This window comes from Pan paniscus, chromosome 2 (assembly GCF_029289425.2).
Source record: "Pan paniscus chromosome 2, NHGRI_mPanPan1-v2.0_pri, whole genome shotgun sequence".
Taxonomy (NCBI): Eukaryota; Metazoa; Chordata; class Mammalia; order Primates; family Hominidae; genus Pan; species Pan paniscus.
Genome location: NC_085926.1, coordinates 28,381,939 through 28,400,899, shown reverse-complemented (window position 1 = coordinate 28,400,899; position 18,961 = coordinate 28,381,939). Strand labels below are relative to the sequence as shown.

At 37.5% G+C, this 18,961-nt stretch overlaps 1 protein-coding gene and 1 pseudogene across 3 annotated transcripts in view; both read right to left on the bottom strand.

Annotated features, from left to right (window-relative positions):
• Positions 1 to 18,961, bottom strand: part of ZCWPW2 (zinc finger CW-type and PWWP domain containing 2) — a 173,026-nt gene that overhangs the window by 69,916 nt on the left and 84,149 nt on the right. The gene's annotated exons all lie outside the window — the stretch shown is intronic.
• LOC117979613 (large ribosomal subunit protein eL34-like) lies at positions 5,101 to 9,715 on the bottom strand (annotated as a pseudogene).

Here is an 18,961-nt window from a genome sequence, read left to right as displayed (position 1 = left end):
AACAGCCCCATTTAAAAGTGGGCCAAGTACATGAACAGATACTTTTCAAAAGTAGACATACATGCCGCCAACAAGCATATGAAAACAAGTTCAACATCACTGATCATTAGAAAAATACAAATCAAAACTACAATGAGGGACCATCTCACACCAGTCAGAATGGCTATTACTAAAAAGCCAAAAAATAACAGATGCTGGTGAGGTTGTAGAGAAAAGGGAATACTTCTACACTGATGGTGGGAATGTAAATTAGTTCAACCATTGTGGAAGACAGTGTGGTGATTCCTCAAAGATCTTGAGACAGAAATACCATTAGACCTAGCAATCCCATTACTAGGTATAGACCCAAAGGAATAAAATCACTCTATTATAAAGACACATGCACACATATGTTCACTGTAGCACTATTCACAATAGCAAATACATGGAATCAACCTGGATGCCCATCAATGATAGATTGGATAAAGAAAATGTGGTATACATACAACATGAAATACTATGCAGCCATAAGAAGGAGTGAGATCATGTCCTTTGCACAGACATGGGTGGAGCCAGAGGCCATTATCCTTAGCCATTTAATGCAGGAACAGAAAACCAAATATTGCATGTTCTTACTTTTAAGTGGGAGCTACATGAGACCAAGTAGACACAAGGGGAGAGACAACACACACTGGGGCCAGTCAGAGGGTGGGGAATAGGAAGATGGAGAAGATAGGGAAGAACAGATAAGGGATGCTGGGCTTAATACCTGGGTGATGGGATGACCTGTGCTGCAAACCACCATGGCACACACTTACCTATGTAACAAACGTGCACATCTTACACGTGTACCCCTGAACTTAAAATAAAAGTTAGAAGTGAAAAACTAAGATGAAGAAGTATAATGCATACTCATGAAAGGGAATAACACTTGCCTGTAATGACAAAGATAACAAAGGAGGAAATCCACAAAATTTAATAATATATCCTCCTCTTTCTTACAAATATTTGCATGACCTAATATCTCATTTTTAAAAATGCTAGGACATCATACTCCCTACATAAGTCCTGCTTCATGATATCAGCACTATTAATGCAATATATATGTCAAGCTTTATTAAAACTCCTTTTGATGTGTAAAAATAAGGTAGAAGGAAGAATTAATGAAAGGAAAATGATAAACAATATATACAATTATAAATATACACAATTATAAACTTTCACAATTATACGATTTTGAGTTTTAGACTTCACCATTCTTGATGGAAGAATGTAACAAGAAGTTACTCTCCAGCTATTTACTAATTTAAGAACCCCAACACAAAAAATCTCATTATAAGGCAACTTTACGTATAAGGGAAATGACTCTCAGGGCAATTTTGTGAGTCTTGTATATTGGCTTAAAAACAATGACCTGATTCATGTTTTTTTCTTTAACAGAAAATAACCACTTTTAGAAAATTGAGAAAGCTATATATTGCAATTTCTTAGAAAAGAATATTGCTGTTCCATTGAAGGGTCAATATGATAAACCTAATTGATACATTTTTCATGCATTTGATGATGGAAAAGGTAGCCACCTGTTCCATTCTTTATATACTGAGTGAAGTTGGTCATATTATTTAGTTTGGACTTTTAACTTCAGTACAAGTTCACAGCTATCTAAATTCATAAGAGATGAAGTTGAGAGATGATAGAGGTGAATTCAACAATTTAGTTGGTGCTGCGAAGTCAGCATATATAAATGTGAGTGAATCCAAAAAGCAGAATAGAGATAGGGAAAGAAACTGGTTTCATTCAGTTGCAAAGAACATGAAATATAGTATTTCCTGTTCTCCTTCCAAATTCCATCAAACAAATCCAAAGTATGCTGGAGACACTGCTGATATTGGGCTTATTCATTCACCAAGGAGTCAGATTAAGAAGGCTCTAACTGATTTCCTGCTTTCAATAGTTCTTGACACTTCTGTTTACACTAAACTATGAAAACATTGCAGCAATGGTCTCATTTCAGTCATGTACTGAAGAATCAAAGAATAAGATGATCAACTAGCTCTACTTCTCTCAATTTCTGGGAGCATTGTGTTTGTTGATAAAGACCATTAAAATCATGTAATTTTCTATATATGATCTTAGTCAAAATAAAAGATACTATTCTCCACCTTATTGTTCTCAGCATCTTTTTGGTACTCTCCCCTATAGAGATGGGGTCCTAGGGAAAGGAAATAGATAATTTGACTATATATTTAACCTGTTACTTCCAACGAATACTAACAACTAACATTTATTGAGAGCCTACTGTATGACAAACACATGCTAAATGCTTTACATGTATTATCTCAATTAACACTCATATCCACTTTACAAGGCAGATGCTATCACAATTTCTATTTTAAAGATAAGGTGGCCAGGCACAGTGGCTCATGCCTGTAATCCCAGCACTTTGGGAGGCTGAGGTGGGTGGATCACAAGGTCAGGAGTTCAAGACCAGCCTGGCTAACCTGGTGAAACCCCGTCTCTACTAAAACTACAAAAATTAGCCAGGCACGGTGGCAGGCACCTGTAATCCCTGCTACTCCGGAGGCTGAAGCAGGAGAATGGCAGGAGAATCGCTTGAACTGGGGCAGCAGAGGTTGCAGTGAGCCGAGACTGTGCCACTGCACTCCAGCCTGGGTGACAGAGTGAGGCTCTGTCTCAAAATATAAACAAATAAATAAATAAATAAGATGAGGTATCTGGGATTTGAAAAGTTAAGTGACTTGTCTTAGGTCAAGCATTAGTAAGTAGCAGAGCTATCCTTCAAGCCCAAAGAACCTGATTCTAGAGTCTGCCTTTTTAACCACTATGTTAACCACTTTGACAACTTTATTCTTTTCCTATTGTAAATTACTACCAAAGTTTTTCTTGGAAGATTATTCACAAATATGTCACAGTTATAGAGTCATGCTCTAATTCCTTCAACCTTTCTCCAGGACAAAACCTAAAATGATGTTTAGAAAACAAACAAAGGTTGAATCTAATAATCGCAAAATTACAGCAAATTTTATGCCAACTATGGGATTAGTATAATAAAATTTTGCTGAGAATTTGGTAGCTGTACAAGATTATTTGCTAGTAGGAACATGGTGCAAGAGTTTTTTAGTTTTTAGTTTTTATTTTCCAATGTAATTTTCCAGTGTGTCGGCTAATAAATCTGTATCCTGTTTCACTCCACTACTCTGATGGCAAAATGCTGCCAGATGATGAAGCTATAAACTCGTTTACTAATCCTTATCACAGACTACATCTTAGAATTGGGATCCTAATGAATCTTAGAAGCAAAACACTTTTTAATTAGATGTTAATCCAGATGTACTAGTCAAATGACCACTGCAAATGGAATTTGAAAATAAGAATTCTGCCTGTTCTTCTTGGTCTTTATTCCTCCATAGGGGAGCATTGAGCAGCAAGTAAAGAGCAAGTCTACCAGAGACTTCCATCATTCAACATGTATTTAAAAACAAAAAATTTCCTCATTGTAGGTACAAATGTGAGAAAACATTCAAAAATAAATTAGGTCACTGCTTATGCATATATATGTTGGCATAGTGTACAAAGAGAAAAGAATTTGGACTTGATATATGGATTCTAACCATTGCCCTGTCATTTAGCTGACAGACATTGGAGAAGACATGTAGGCTGAGTCTCCGTTTCTTCCATATGTCAAATAATGATGATGTCTACCTTCAAGGGATGGCTGTTAGACTTTAAATATTATGTTTAAAAGATCTACCTATCTTTAGCCTACATATATAGACTCAATATATGATTGATATAAACACTTGTGGCCTCTTTTTGTTATTGGAGTCATCACAGCACATGTTGAATGCAGTCCCTCAGGATCCAGGCTGAGGCAACAGCAAACCGACACCTCAAACATTACCAGTCACTGTGCCATGGAAAGAAAGAACTCTGGATGATATTTCACTAGCAGTGAAGTGCTCAAACAAGTGATATTCATCACTTTCACTCCTACCTACAACAAGGGTGTCAATGTGCAAGTCTATTTTGCAGCAGGAAGGCAGAGATCTGGAAAGCTGACCAACAATATTAATGACTATCACAATTAGAAAGCAGCATTATTGGAGCTATAAAGCTCAAGTTTAGCAATATGGCAAAGCTCCCTTTCCATTTCCCTAGACAATATGGGTAAACGTCATAATACAATGGATAAACACCCAAATGATCTCTGGTACCCCCCAAAATAGTTCTATATGTATATAGGAATATCTTACATACAATGATAAGCAGACCACTAAGATATATGGCCAAAAACATCCACTCACATCATGGATAAGACAAGCTACATTTTTACTATAGGAGCATCTTAGCATCAGAGATGAACCATCTACTTTTTCTTGGCAACATAAAAAAACTACAAAAGTGCAGTCTAAGCAATTACTGGTTGTACTATACTGATAATAGGAATACATTATTTATGCCCAAGAAAAATTATAATGGCTCTATGCCACCTACAAGCTGGTTGATCAACTTAAACATGCTATAAACATTAAGTCAAAATTCTGAATCAGCAATATCTACAAATTATAAATAATATTGAATGACAAGAATGACCTCAACGTTGTGCTCAGTTAAACTGATTACTATTGGGTTAGACATGTAAGCTTATGGCAGTGAGCATAATTTCCAGTCCAGGCAAATGAAAGAGAAAGGCTAACAAAAGAAGTACTCCAAAGAAAGCCAACAGAAAGCTATAAACCATAACCAAAGTTAGACTACTACACTAGTAGGGATAAAACCAACAAAACTGTAATGCCTCAAGTTGAGAAAAACTTAATCAGAGGTTCTCTCTCCTTAAAACTTAAGGAACTTCAAATGCTTAAGGAACTTAAAAGTGCTTATGCCTGGCCCTTTTCCAAGAGATTCTGATTTAATTGATCCAGTAGAGTGAGGCTCAGACATTTCTGTGTTTTTCTTATTGTTTTTGTTTTGTAAAGCTTCCAAATGCACAGCAAGACTTGCATGAAGAGCAAACATTACATTACTCTACACTAAAACACTACACTAAATCATGTAATCTATCAAGCTACAAAATGAACTTTTAAATCATGGGTTCCACAGATATGTACCTACTAAATATAAAAGAAAAATCATTTGTACTAATGGGGAAGAATTCTATACCATGCATCAGCTTAAAAAAATAGCCCTGCAGCACATGTTCATGGTTATTTCTATGAGTAATTACTAGAGTAATATAAATACTGAAAACATACTTCTGTAATTTTTTATCATGATAAAATACACATAAAATCTACCATCTTAACTATTTTAAGTGTACAGTTTGGTGTTACTAAATACATTTATAATGTTGTGCAATCATCACCACCCTCTATCTCCATAACTGTTTTCATCTTGAAAGCTGACATTCTGTGTCCATTAAACAATAACTTCCTATTCTCTACTTCCCTCAGCCCCTGGCAGCACCATTCTACTTTGTCTCCATAATTTTGACTATTCTAAATACTTCATATAAATGGAATCATATGGTATTTGTCATTTTGTGATTGCATTATTTCACTTATCATAATATCCTCAAGGTTCTTTCATGATGTGTCATGTCAGAATTTCCTTTCTATTTAAGGCAAAATAATATTCCATTGTTGGTATATGCCACTAGTTATTGTCCTGTGTTTTCTTCTAAGACTTTAGAATTTTAGGTCTTACATTTAGGTCTTTGATCTGTTATGAGGTCGTTTTTGTACATGATTTTAGGTAAGGGTCTAGCTTCAGTTTTTTGCATGTGACTAGCCAATTTTTCTGAGCACTATTTGGTGATAAGATTGTCCTTTCCCCATTGAATGGTCTTTGCCCTACTGTCAAGAATAATTTGACTATTTACATGAGAATTTATTTCTGGGCTGTCTATTCTATTCCACTTGTCTATAGGTTTACTGTAGCTTTGTCCTAAGTTTTGAAATCAGGAAGTGTGAGTCCTCTAGCTTAGTTCTTCTTCAAGATTGTTTTGGCTATTCAGGGTCCCTTGAGATTCCAAATAAATTTAGGATGGGTTTTGCTATTCATGCAAAAATACTATTAGGATTTTAATAGGGATTGCATTGACTCTGTACATTGCTTTGGGTAGTATTGCCTTTTTTTTTTTTTTTTTTTTTTGGAGACAGAGTCTCACTTGGTAGCCCAGGCTGGAGTGTAGTGGCATAATCTCAGCTCACTGCAACCTCTGCCTCCTGGATTCAAATGACTATCATGCCTCAGCCACTCGGGTAGCTGGTATTATAGGCATGCGCCAACATGCCTGGCTAATTTTTGTATTTTTAGTAGAGGTGGGGTTTTTCCATGGTGGGCAGGCGGGTCTCGAACTCCTGGCCCCAAGTGTTACATCCTCCTCAGCCTCCCAAAATGCTGGGATTACAGGCATGAGCCACCACATCTGGCCGGTATTGACACCTTAACAATAGTAAGTTCCAGTCTGTGAACATGGAACATATTTCTATTTATTTATATCTTCTTTAACTTTGTTCACCAATGTTTTGTAGTTTTCATTGTACAAGTATTTGATCTTCTTGGTTAATTCTCAGGTAGTTTGTTCTTTTTGATGCCATTGTAAATGGAATCATTTTTATAATTATCTTTTGGCATTCTTAGTGTATGGAAATGCAACTGAATTTCTTTGTTGTATTTGAATCCTGCTGCTTTGTTGAATTCACTTATTAGTTCTAATATTTTTTGTGGAATCTTTAAGGTTTCCTACTCAGAAGATCATATCACCTGCAAACAAAGATAATTTTACTTCTTTCTGTCCAATTTTGATCCTTTTTTTAAAGCCTTTTAATTTTTATTACCCTTAAAAAAAGCTTCATTTTTTATTTAGCTTTCTGACTCTGTGTTTGTACCTTAAACAATTTCACAACAATTTTCTGCTCCTTAATAAGGAAAGCACACTTGATCCTGTCATGAAAACATTTAGCACACATGGAAACACCATAGGGCCTGCTGACATGTTTTTTTGTTTTGGACAATCTCATAAGAACTTTAGGCCTCACAGCACGAACCCCTCTAAGTCTGCCTGGGCACACACCACATGCAGATTTGGTGCTTTCCCAACCTTCTTTGTATAAAGGTAAACAATTCTATTGCCAGGGGTTCAGGACAGCCTAGTTTTATTAATGGTTGTATTGTAGGAAACCCTACGATGGTATGTCAAATGCTGGACCATTCTGAGTGCCTCTAGACAACGTTTGTGGAAGCTAGATATCTTTTATTTCTTTTTTCTTGCCTAATTGTTCTGGCTAGAACTTTCAGAACTATGTTGAATAGAATGGTGAAAGTTGGCATCTGTGCTTTGTTCCTCATCTCAGAAGAAAAGCTTTTAATCCTTCATCTTTGAATATAATGTTTGCCATGAGTTTTCATATATGGCTTTTATTATGTTGAGATAGTAGCCTTCCATTCCTAGTTTGTTGAGTGTTTTATTTTTTTAATCATGAAAGGTTGTTGCATCTTGTCAAATACTTTTTCTACATTAATTAAGCTGATCATTTTTTTTCTTCATTCTGGTAATGTGGTGTATTACATTAGTTGATTTTTATATATTGAACTATTCTTACATTCCAAGATAAATTCTATTTGGCCATAGTGTATAATTCTTTTACTATTCTGCTGAATTAAGTTTGTTAGTATTTTGTTGACTTTTTCCATCAATGTAAATAAGGAATACTGGCCTATACTTTTCTTTCTTTGCAGTGTTTTTATGTGTCTTTTGTACCAGAGTAATGCTGGCCTTATAGAATGAGTTAGGAAGTGTGCCCTCCTATTTTTGGAAAAGTAGGATTTGAAGGATCAGTATTGTTCTTTAAGTGTTTGGTAGACTTCAAAGTGAAGCCATCATGTCTAAGATTCTTTACTGTTGGGAGATTTGGATTACTAATTCAATCTCATTACTAGTTACAGGTCTACTCAGGTTTTCTATTTCTTCATGCTTTAGTTTTGCTAGATTTTGTGTTTCCAGGAATTTGTCCATTTCGTCTAGGTTATCCAATTCGTTGCTGTATAACTGTCCACAGTATGCTCTTATAGTCATTTTTATTTATGTAGAATTGGTAGTAATGTCCCTGCTTTATTTCTGACTTTAGTAATTTGAGTCTTTTCTCTTTAATTCTTAGTCCAACTAGCTAAAGGTTTGACAGTTTTATTGATCTTTTCAAAGAACCAACTTCTGTTTTCATTGATTTTCTCTATTGTTTTTCTATTATATATCTTATCTCTGCTCTTATCTTTAATATTTCCTTCCTTCTAGTAGCTTTGGATTTAGTTTTTCTTTTTCTGGTCCTTTAAGTTGTAAAGTTAAGTTGTTGATTTGAAATATTTATTGTTTTTTTAATAAGTGTTTGTAGGTATAAATTTCTCCCTCAGTACTGCTTTCATTGCATACTATTAAGTTTTAGTGTGTTGTGTTTTCACTTTCTCTAAGATGTGTTTCATTCATCTCTAAGTGTTTTCCAGTTTCCCTTACAATTTTTTCTTTGATTCATTGGTTGTCTTGGGGTATTTAATTCCCACAAATTCTAATTTTACCTGTTATTATTTCTACCTTCATTTCATTGTGGTCTGAGATAATACTCTGCCTTATATCTATCTTTTAAAAACCTCCTGAGACTTAATTTGTAGTCCATCATGTCATCTATTGTAGAAAATGTCCCATGTGAACTTGAGAAAAATGTGTATACTAGTCCTGTCGGGTAGAGTGTTTTGTACATGCCTGTTAAATCTAGTTGGTTTACTGTGTTGTTTGAGCTCTCTATTTCTTTACTTATCTTCTGCCTGGTGGTCTATCCATTACTGAGAATGGGGTATTAAGTCTCCAACTATTATTGTTGAACTGTCCATTTCTCCCTTCAGTCGTGGAAGATTTTGCTTCATATGTTTTAATAATCTTTTAACAGATGCATGTTTATAATAGCTATCTCTTCTTGCTATATTGAACATCTTATTAATCAAAATATCTTTCTTTTGTTTCTTGTAACATTTATGTTTATTTTGTCCAATATTAGTATAGCAACCCCTGTTCTCTTTTGGTTACTATTTGCATGGAACATCTTTTCTCATTCTTTCACTTTCAGTCTATTTGTGTCTTTGGATCTAAAGTGAATCTCTTGTTAGAGAGCAGATAGTAAGATCGTGTCTTTTTATTCATTCTACTAATCTCTGTCTTTTGACTGGGGAGTTTAACCCATTTAAATAATTACTAATAAGGCAATTATTTCTGTCATTTTGCTATTTGTTTTCAACATGTCTTACAGCTTTTTGTTCCTCATTTCTTGCCTTACTGGCTTCTTTTGTGTTTAATTTTTTATACTGAAACATTTAAATTCCTCTCTCATTTCCTTGTGCATATATTCTATAGCTGTTTTCTTTGTGTTTAACATGAGGATTACATCCTAAAGTTATAACACTTTAATTTGAATTTATACCAGCTTATCTTCCCCAACATACACAAATTCTGCTCCCTTAACAGCTTCATCCCCATCCCTTTCAGTTGTTGTCATGAAATTTCATCTTTATATGTTGTTTGCCCAAAAATATAAACTAATAATTCTTTGCAGTGCATCAGTATCTTAAGTTATGCAGAAAGCAAAATGTGGAGTTATAAACCAAAGTTACATATACTAGCTTTTAGACTAATGATGTTAGGGCCTCACTCTGTAACCCAAGTGGTGAGTTAATACTTAATAAACTCAAATATATATATATATATATATATATATGATAGGTATATAATAGGATATATACCTATATATCCTATTAGTTCTATCCCTCTAGAGAACCCTGACTAATATAGATTTTGGTACCAGGAGTGGTTCCAGAGGAATAGAATATTAAGGATGGAGCTCTTTTGTTGGTTTGGGGGTTTCTGGAGTTGGCTGCTTAATATGATAGACCCCAGAATGCTAAGGACTCTATTTCTATAGAGCATATCAGTATAGAAACACTGATACTCCTTGGTGTGAACATTTTAGACAGCCAAATAAATGCATTTGACACTCCTGATTCACTGCCCATGTGAGGCAAGAAGTTTAGTGACTCTATACATAATATGTTTGACCATATCTGGAGAACCAAGGACTATAATGAAGCTGGTTGGTCCCTCCTAGGTTCAGTGGACAAAGTGATGAAAGCAAATGATGAACTCAGCGATTCTAACTCCTGGCTTCAGAAGCAGATACTGAGCCTCAAATCTGCTAAGATTGCCCTAAGTGAGAGTCTTATCTCCCGTAGAGGAAGAGCTGAAATTGTGGAAAGCTCTTATCATGCGAGTGACTGACCTGCAAAGAAAGGTGCACGCACAGCCTCACCAGGTGTCTACTCTAAAAGTGAAGGCATTGATTGGAAAAGAATGGGACCCTGCAATGTGGAATGGGGACATGTGGGAGGACCCTGATGAAGCTGGGGACACTAGATTTATAAACTCTGTAGTGGCAACTTCCCCTCCCTGACCCATGCTGCCATCATCCTTTCTGCCTTTGTCTGAGGAGATAAACCCTGCATTGCCTGAGACAACAGTGATGGCCTCCCCTGACGCAGCTGCCAGGGAAAATAATGTTGATTCTCCTCAGGAGCCACCCTCAACACTCATGTTATCTTCTAGACCTATAACTAGACTAAAGTCCTGGTAGATCCCTAGAGGTGAGGTTGAGAGTGTGACCATGAGGAGGCGTGCTACACTCAAGAAGGGCTGTTTGAGTTCTCTAATTTATATAAACAGAAATCTGGTGAACAAGCATAATAATGAATATTAAGGGTGTGGGATAATGGCGGAAGGAAGACAGAATTTGATCAGGCTGAATCTGTTGATTTGGGACCACTAAGTAGGGACTCTGCTTTTAATGTTGCAGCTTGGGGAGTTAAAAAAAGGTTCTAATAGTTTATTTGCTTGGTCACATGAAACATGGATTAAAAGATGGTTCATTGTGAGTGAGCTGGAAGTGCCTAATCTCCCTTGGTTCAATGTAGAGGAAGGGGTCCAAAGGCTTAGGGAGATTGGGATGGTGGATTGGATTAGTCACTTAGACCTACTCATCCTAGCTGGGAGGGTCCAGAAGATATACCCTTCACCAATGCCTTGTGAAACAGATTTGTGAGGGCAGCATCTGCAATTTTGAGGAGCCCTGTAATTGCTCTTCTCTGTATGTCAGATCTAACAGTGGGAACCACAGTTACTCAACTACAAAATTTAAATACAATGAGGATCATTGGATCCCAAGGTGGCAGAGGCCAAGTGATGATACTCAACCATTAAAGGCAAGGTGGGCATAGCTACTGTAATGGACAGCAGAAGCAAAGCAGTAATCAGAATAGTCTGACTTGTGTAGAGCTCTGGTATTGGCTAGTTAATCACAATGTTCTTAGAAGTGCAATTGATACGAAGCCTACTGCATTCCTACTTAATTTATACAAGCAGAAAACTTCTAGGTTGAATGGACAAAAGACTAATTTGAATTAGAAAAACAGAGAACCACACCCCCTCAATCAATTTCCAGACTTGAGCCAGTTTACAGACCCAGAACCACTTGAATGAAGGGGAGGCCGGGTCACCTTGAAGAAGGACCCCACTAAATTACCGACAATTTATGCAGTGAACCTTTCTTCCACATGTCCCCAAGGAGACTTCTGGGCTTTCACCTGGGTAACTGTGCACTGGAAATGATCAGAAATTTCAGAAACTACTAGACACTGGCTCTGAGCTGACGTCGATTCCAGGGAACCCAAAATGTCATTGTAGTCCTCCAGTTAAAGTAGGGGCATATGGAGGTCAGGTAATTAATGGAGTTTTAGCTCAGGTCTGACTTACAGTGGGTCCAGTGGGTCCCTGGACTCATCCTACGGTCATTTCCCCAGTGCCAGAATGCATAATTCGCATAGACATATTTAGCAGCGGGCACAATCCCCACATTGGCTACCTGACTGGTAAGGTGAGGGCTATTATTGTGGGAAGGGCCAAATAGAAGCCATTAGAGCTGCCTCTACCTAGAGAAATAGTAAATGAAAAACAATATCACATCCCTGGAGGGACTGTGGAGATTAGTGCCACCATTAAGGACTTGAAGGACACAGGGGTGGTGATCCCCACCACATCCCTGTTCAACTCTCCCATTTGGCCTGTGCAGAAGACAGATAGATCTTGGAGAATGACAGTGGATTATCATAAGTGTAACCAAGTGGTGATTCCAATTGCAGCTGCTATACCAGATGTGGTTTCATTGCTTGAGCAAATTAACACATCTCCTGATACCTGGTATGTAGCCATTGACTTGGCAAATACCTTTTTCTCCATTTCTGTCCATAAGGCCCACCAGAAGCAGTTTGCCTTCAGCTAGCAAGGCCAGTAATATACTTTTACTGTCGCACCTCAAGGGTATATCAACTCTCCAGCTTTGTGTCATAATCTTATTCAAGAGACCTTGATCGCTTTTCACTTCCATGAGATATCACACTGGTCCATTATATTGATGACACTATGCTGACTGGATCCAGTGAGCAAGAAGTAGCAAACACACTGGACTTATTGGTGAGACATTTGCTTGCCAGAGGATGGGAAATAAATCCAATTAAAATTCAGGGAACTTCTACCTCAGCAAAATTTCTAGGAGTCCAGCGGTGTGGGGCTTGTTGAGATATTCCTTCTAAGGTGAAGGATAAGTTGCTGCATTTGGACTCTCCTACAACCAAGAAAGAGGCACAATGCCTAATGGGTTTATTTGGATGTTGGAGGCAACGTATTCCTCATTTGGGTGTGTTACTCTGGTGCATTTAGTCAGTGATCCAAAAGGCTCTCAGTTTTGAGTGTGGTCCAGAACAGGAGAAGGCTATGCAACAGGTCCAGGCTGCTGTGCAAACTGTTCTGTCACTTGGGCCATATGACCCAGCAGAACCAATGTTGCTTGAAGTGTCAGTGGCAGATAAGGATGCTGTCTGGAGCCTTTGGCAGGCCCAAATAGGTAAATCACAGTGGAGGCCTCCAGGATTTTGGAGCAAGGCCCTGCCATCTTCTGCAGATAACTACTCTCCTTTTGAGAGACAGCTCTTGGTCTGTTACTGGGCTTTGGTGGAAACTGAATATTTGACTATGGATTATCAAGTGCCTGGGTGACCTAAACTGCCTATCATGAACTGGGTGCTTTCTGACCCATCTAGCCATAAAATGGGTTGTGCACAGCAGCATTCCATAATCAAATGGAAGTGGTACATGTGATCGGGCTCAAGCAGGTCCTGAAGGCACAAGTAAGGTACATGGGGAAGTGGCTCAAATGCCCACGGTCTCCAGTCCTGCCACCCTGCCTTCTCTCCCCCAGCTTGCACCAATGGCCTCATGATGAATTCCCTATGATCAGTTGACAGAAGAAGAGATGGTTCTGCACGATATGCAGGCACCACTCGAAAGTGGACAGCTGCAGCACTACAGCCTCTTTCTAGGACATCCCTGAAGGAGAGTTGTGAATGGTAATCTTCCCAGTAGGCAAAACTTCAAGCAGTGCACCTGGTTGTGCACTTTGCATGGAAGGAGAAATCGCCAGATGTGTGATTATATACTGATTCAAGGGCTGTAGACAATGGTTTGGTTGGATGGTCAGGGACTTGGAAGAAGCATGACTGGAAAATTGGTAACAAAGAAATTTGGGGAAGAGGTATGTGGATGGACCTCTCTCAGTGGTCAAAAACTGTGAAGATATTTGTATCCCATGTGAGTGCTCACCAATAGGTGATGCCAGAAAAGAAGGATTTCAAAAATCAAGTGGATAGGATGACCCTGTTCTGTGGACACCACTCAGCCTCTTTCCCCAGTCATCTTTGTCATCACCCAATAGACCCATGAACAAAGTGGCCATGGTGGCAGGGATGGAGGTTATGCATGGGCTCAGCAACATCAACTTCCACTCACCAAGGGTGACCTGGTTACAGCCACTGCTGAGTGCCCAATTTGCCAGCAGCAGAGACCAACACTGAGTCTTCGATATGGCACCATTCCTTGGGGTGATCAGCCAGCTACCTGGTAGCTAGTTGATTATATTGGACCTCTATCATCATGGAAAAGGCAGAGGTCCTCACTGGACTAGACACCTACTCTGGATATGGGTTTGCCTAACCTGCACACAATGCTTCTGCCAAGACTATCATCCATCGACTCACAGAATGCCTTATCCACCATCATAGTATTCCACACAGCATTGCCTCCGACCAAGGCACTCACTTTACAGCTAAAGAAGCGTGGCAGTGGGCTCATGCTTATAAAATTCACTGGTCTTACCATGTTCCCCATCATCCTAAAATAGCTGGATTGATAGAACAGTGGAATAGCCATGTGAAGTCACAATTATAATGCCAACTAGGTGATAATACTTTGCAGGGCTTGGCCAAAGTTCTCCAGAAGGCTGCATATGTTCTGAATCAGCATCCATTATATGGTACTGTTTCTCCCACAGCCAGGATTCACAGGTCCAGGAATCAAGAGGTAGAAATGGAAGTGGCATCACTCACCATCACTGCTAGTGATCCACTAGTAAAATTTTTGCTTCCTGTTCCTGCAACATTATGTTTTGCTGGCCTAGAGGTCTTAGTTCAAGAGGGAGGAATGCTGCCATCAGGAGACACAACAACGATTCCATTAAACTGGAAGTTAAGATTGCCACCTGGACACTTTGGGCTTCTCCTACCTTTAAGTCAACAGGCTATGAAAGGAGTTACAATGTTGGCTTGGGTGACTGACCTGGGCTATCAAGATGAAATCAGTCTACTACTCCACAATGGAGGTAAGGAAGAGTATGCATGGAATACAGGAGATCTATGAGAGTTTCTCTTAGTATTACCATGCCCTGAGATTAAGGTCAATGGCAAACTACAACAGCCCAATCCAGGCAGGACTACAAATAGCCCAGACCCCTCAGGAATGAAGGTTTTGGTCACTTCACCAGGAAAAAAAACCATGACCTGCCCAGATGCTTGCTGAAGGCAAAGGGAATACAGAATGGGTAGTAGAAGAAGGTAGTCGTCAATACCAGCTACAACCACATGACCAGCTGCAGAAATGGGACTGTAATTGTCATGAGTATTTCCTCTTTCTTTGTTAAAAACATGTTCGTTCATGTATACACTTGTACTAAGAAAATATCTTCATTTTATTTCCTTTTTCCTTTATCATGTGACATAAGATTTATTGACTTCATATCAGCATTTAGGTATTGTTAACTTTATGTAAGAGTATTTGGGTTGGGCACTGGTGAATTTCCGATTATACAAAGGATAGTTGTATTATGTTAGGCATAATTATGATCTCATTATTGTCTTTATTTGAAGATTATGTATGATCTCAGGAGATGTGTATAGGTTCCAGTTGCCAAGGGGTGGGCTTGTGATGGTTAATACTGAGTGTCAACTTGATTGAATTGAAGGATACAAAGTATTGATCTTGGGTGTGTCTGTGAGGGTGTTGCCAAAGGAGATTAACATTTGAGTCACCGGGCTGGGAAGGGCAGAGCCACCCTTAATTGGGTGGGCACCATTTAATCAGATGCCAGCAAGTATAAAGCAGGCAGACAAATGTGAAAAGGAGAGACCGGCCTAGCCTCCCAGCCTATATCTTTCTCCCGTGCTGGATGCTTCCTGCCCTTAAACATCAGACTCCAAGTTCTTCAGTTTTGAGATTTGGACTGGTTCTCTTTGCTCCTCAAGCTTGAAGACAGCCTATTGTGGATGTTGTGATCATGTAAGTTAATACTTAATAAACTCCCCTTTATATGTAGGTATATATATATATATACACATCCTATGATGTGTATATATATATATCCTATGGTGTGTGTGTGTGTGTGTATATATATATACACACACACACACACACCATAGGATATATACTAGGATATATATATACTATTAGTTCTGTCCCTCTAAAGAACCCTGACTAATACACTGAGACTCAATAATTTCCATTGTTCTGCCTTCAAGTTTGCCGATTCTTCTCTCTGCTCTAATTTGTCTTTGAATCCCTATAGTGAACTTTTCATTTCAGTTGTACTTTTCTGTTCCTAAATTTCTTTTGGTTTTCTTATAGGTTTTCTAATTCCTTATTCATATTTGTCTTTTGTTCATACATCATGTTCTTGACTCTCAATATCTTCCTTTAGTTCTTTGAGCATCTTTAAGACAGTGGCTTTAAAGTATTTGTCTAGTAGATCTGCCATCAAGTTTTTGTCAGGGACAATTTCTGTTGATTTTTTTTCCTTTAAATGAGCCATACTTTCCTGTTTCTTTACAGGTCTTATGAATTTTTGTTGAAAACTGGACATTTAAGTCTAATAATGTGGTAAGTTTGAAAATCAGATTCATCATCTTCCCTACAATTTGCTGATTTTGTTATTGTTTTTGTTTATCTTTTTATTGTTGTTGGCTATCTTTGTGCCAAGGATCAGCCTGAACTAAAACTTTAAGTCCACTCAGGTCTTTTCTGAACCTGCACCTTTCCCTCTGCCTGCGCAGTCACTTTCTAATTTTCCCTGTATATACAGTTGGTTTAAAATGTCCTATGTTTAATGTCTGGCTTTCACAAGAGGAAAAATGGAAAAATGAAAGTGGTGGTGCAAAAGGGTGCCAGCCCTTTCAATCTCCTGGAAGTCACTTCAGCTGAAGGGGGAGGGGCTTGCACAAATGAGGGAGATTACAATAACAGTAGCTAGCTGCCCCTTTCATTGTCTGTACCTTTGTGATCATAAGCAGCAATCAGTGATTACAGCACAGATCCCTAATATTTGAAAAACGGGTCATTTTTGCCCACCTCAGCTCCTGTAAGCTATGTGCAAGATGCTCCAGAAACATGTGCAACTGTCTGCCACAGGGCTGGGAATGGGGACTGGTAGCTGCTACTGTGTTAAGAGCTGAAGTTGATGGAAATTAACTGCAGCATACAGTCCAAGCCTTTTCCTGGAAGTTTCAAGCCTTCAATAGACTCCAGAGTTCAAAAATAGTTACATTAGACAGATTCTGCCAGTGTCTGATTGTTGTCTAGGTGGAGAGACATATTCATGGTGCTTCCTACTCTACCATCTTTCCAGAATCCCATCTCTGAATACTTTCAAGAATATCAAGGCTTCTTTATAAGAGAGGAGGCTGGATTTCAGCTATGTTTATAGCTACTGATTAAAAACTAAAATATATAAACTAACATCAGTTATAAATCTATAATAAAAATATTGCCTTCAACTATTTTCTGGAGTGTATCTCAGTGTACCAATGAATAGTTCCATTTATTAGGGGAAAACACTATCATCTGTATGACTAGAGAATGACTGAGTACTGTTGTGCTCTTAATAAAATTAATTAAGTCAGAGGTCTCATAAGGCAACCATGCACCTATTAAATTAACTATTTAAAAGACTAGACAAACATGATTGAGCCAAAATAAAATAGTTAAAATTTTCATAATAAAACCAAAAAAATTTAATTTAAATGCATATAATGCAGGTCTTTGTAGGCAAATTTATGTCTATACCACCTTCACATATGCACTGCAAAATATAGAGAATCCATATTTAGTGAAAATCCTGAAATATTAATTAGTTGTTAATTAATTTAGAAGAATTAATTTAGAGGAAAATGATGTTGAAATAGTGTATGAAGTAAGATTTAGCAATAACCAGTGAAAATTATACATGACTATCATTCTTCATCTGGTTTTAGAAAAAGTGATCAGACAACTTGTACAATTTACATACTTCTCCTCTAGAAAAAAATTTTTAAAACTCTACATTGTCTAAATATACAGTATTTTTTGTGTAAGTGGTTTTGTCTTTTTTTCTGAAGTTGGGAGCATGTATTTAATATCTAGATCAATGTGGTGCAGTATAGAGATAGCATTTGAGGATATAGGAGCTCCAAAGTGGAAAGGACCATAAAAGATTAAATCCCTGGGAAGTCTAGACAATAGAGTGTAAATTGGAGTCAATACAATCTCCATCTTCAAAGGAAAGGAAATCTCAGCTATCCTGAGGTAAGATTCTAAGGTCAGCTTCATGAGCAGCTAAAAGATTCCCGTATCCTTTATAAAGCGGCCAAGATGGAATATTCTATCCTGTCTTCTGTGGTTGCCAGCAGAAGTATCTAGGAGCACATTCAAAACGTCAGAGCAGAGAAGATGCCTCGTATAATGATGACTGGATCACAACTAGCATGAAATTGATTTATATGGTGTTATTCCCTACTTAAATGTTTTCACAAAAACAGCCTTCCCTCTTACCTGCTTCAAACTGAATAGTATAAAATACCAAACAAAATAGTATAAAATACATAGTTTTTACTATATATTTGCCAAAGATATAGTAAAAACCCATTAAAAAGTACCCCTAATTTTCACAGAATTAATTTTACTGTGGATTAAATTGCATGTTTTAAATACGTACATGTACTTATTTGTATTTCTAAATATGTACACATCTATTAACAAAACAAACAAAAAACATCCAGCTGGGCACAGTAGTGTCTGCTTGTAGACTTAACTACTTGGGAGGCTGAGGCAAGAGGATCACCTGAGCCCAGTAATTCAAGGCTGGCCATCACAAAAAAAAAAAAAAAAAAAAGAAAATATTCAAATTGAGTAAAAGGTATCCACATTTCTGACATCCACTTTTTATCAAGTTTTAATGAAAGCATGATTTGCAGATGAAAAGTTTCAATATTAGAATATAAACACAGATCATTTAATTGATTTATACTTATTAAACCAAATATGTGGAAATAGGTCCAGTTTACCTATTCTCATAAATTTGAGAAACTATTAGGTTGGTGCAAAAGTAATAGCAAAATCGCAGTTACTTTTACACTAATCTAATAATCTATTAATTATAATGTGAGATTTAAAGTTTAAAAAGAGTCAAAAAGATACTGAAGGAGTTAGTATAAATGAAATATTCCATTTGAAATT